Raw genomic sequence first — 2543 nt, 5'->3', positions numbered from 1 at the left:
CTGTAGCACTGGGCTAACAGGACTCCGGTGAACCGGGCTGTAGCAGGCTAGGCAGGACTCCGGATGTCACCGTGTGACATTTCCTCGAAGGGACAGACACAGGAACGAAGTGAATCACATGCCGGCCAGTCAAGTGTTTCGGAGCAGCAGTTCTGGGCTAGCAGGACTCTGGTGAACCGGGCCGTAGCGGACTACTATGGCTCATGGAAGCACAAGACTACATTTCCCCATAAGAGAGGCTACCAAGGATAAACAACAAGGTTGTCGGATCCCACACATACAAAGCATTTCAATCATACACACAATATGCTCGATATGTGTAAACACAACAGGGCATCACAACATAACTCTACGACTCAAGTATTTATTCCTTAGTCTCCGAGGAGCCAAGTATTACAAAAATGGGTCTCATGACCCCAACATACAGAGCATACAAGCAACAAGCACATGCGGAAGCTTAACTTGTATGAGTACAGACAACTACAAATGAAGAAGGCTAACAAGCCTGACTATCTACAAGACCCTGCCGAGGGCACAAGATCGTAGCTGAGGTAACAAGCTAAACGTCGAAGTCCATGCGGAACTACTAGTGAGACTGAAGTCTCTCTGCAAAACATAAATTAAGCAAAAGTGAGTACAAATGTACCCAGCAAGACTTACATCGGAACTAACTACATATGCATCATTATCAACAAAGGGGATGGTGGGGTTTAACTGCAGCAAGCCAGCTTTGACTCGGTGGCTAACCTGAACTACAATTGCAAGTAACTCTTTTGAGGTGGCGCACACGAGTCCACATATTCACTAAATCAATACACCACTATGGATCAGCTCCCGTCTCCCTACGAGAACGCCAGCCATAGCACTCACGCTTATCTTGCGCATTTTAAAGTATCCACTTTCACTTGTCTATGAACTGTTATAGGCAACCCAGAGGTCCTTTACCACGGACACGGCTATTCGAATAGATCATTTATAACCCTGCAGGGGTGTACTTCTTCACACATGTTTCCACCACTTAGCGTGTGCACACGACATGTGCTCGGCAGACTTCAAGCGAAAGGCGACGTGGGTGTAGACCACGACCTGACTAACCACACAAGTCTCTAGTCCAGGTTTATCGCCTATTCGGGTTCCATCCGCGAGGAGATCCGGCTGGGGTTTCGCTCACAGCCCCAAATGATGTGTGCAGGGTTCCCGAGACACCAAACGGGCGCCGGTACACCGTACCACGGTGTATCTAACGCATCATAGCCCACCCCTAGGGTCAGCGCTACGCACGGCCTCCAACACATATCCTACAAACACCAGAAACTAGTTGCAACTTCTGGACAGAGGACAGGGGCAGTTAATAAGTCGAGCGGGGTCATATTTCAGGGCCCAACGTGTGGTAGTAGCTGTTCATGGATCACAAACACAGAACTCAGTTCCTGAGGACGGTTTCAATGAGACAACTCACCATGTACTCCTACATGGCCTCTCACCGCTACCTTTACCAAATCGTGTTCACACACTTAGCTCTCAATAGTAGAACATGTTCACACACCTCCGATTCATCCCCGATGAATTAGACCTGACTCAACTCTAAGCAGTAGCAGGCATGACAAACAAGCATGAATGAGTAGGCACATCAGGGCTCAAACAACTCCTACGCATGCTAGTGGGTTTCATCTATTTACTGTGGCAATGACATGTCATGCAGAGAAAAGGGGTTCAACTACCGCATCATGTAAAAGTTGAATAGTTGTTGTCCTCATGCAGTAAAAGAGAGCAGGAGCGAGAGAGTGGGATTGTATCGGAATGAACAAGGGGGTTTTGCTTGCTTGGCACTTCTGAAGATAGTATAGTTCTTCATCGGTGTCATCGATCACGTCGTCGAAAACATCGTCGACTGAGAGGGGCCGGTTACCGGCAAACAGAGAAGGACACAATCAATGCAATGCAACAATATGATGCATGAATGTGACATGGCAATATGAGTGTGTTGGCCTAATGCAACTATAACCAAATGGGTTTGGGTCATTTTGAAGCAAAGGTTCAATCCCAAACTCAATTTATGAATTTAAATAGTGTCTTGTCATGTTTTGCACTGAACAGCAAGGTTAAGTTGCTTTATCATGCATGAAACTAGTACAGATGGATAGATTGGATTTTTCTGATCATTTTTCATATATAACTTATTTCATTCTGAGCTACGGTTGAATTTCTATGATTTTTAGAAGTTTTAACTATTTTCTGGAATTTTCTGAATTATTTAAAAATCCAGAAAATCAGTTACTGCGTCAGCATGACATCGGTGTGACGTCAGCAGGTCAACTGGGTTGGCCAGGTCAAACCTGACCTATGGGACCCATATGTCAGTGTCTCGGGCTTGTTTGGGTGGATGACAAGTGGGACCGGTCAATGTTGACTTGACCAAAGTCAAAGCTGACACGTGGGGTACACAGGATTAGCACTAATCTAACAGGAAATTTAGACTAACCTGATTAGGCTCAGGGACCCACACGTCAGTGGCTCTAGAGGGGTAATTAGCGGGCTCATTA

The sequence above is a fragment of the Aegilops tauschii genome, chromosome 4 (genome assembly GCF_002575655.3).
Source record: "Aegilops tauschii subsp. strangulata cultivar AL8/78 chromosome 4, Aet v6.0, whole genome shotgun sequence".
NCBI classification, from domain to species: Eukaryota; Viridiplantae; Streptophyta; class Magnoliopsida; order Poales; family Poaceae; genus Aegilops; species Aegilops tauschii.
This window is presented reverse-complemented; position numbering follows the sequence as displayed.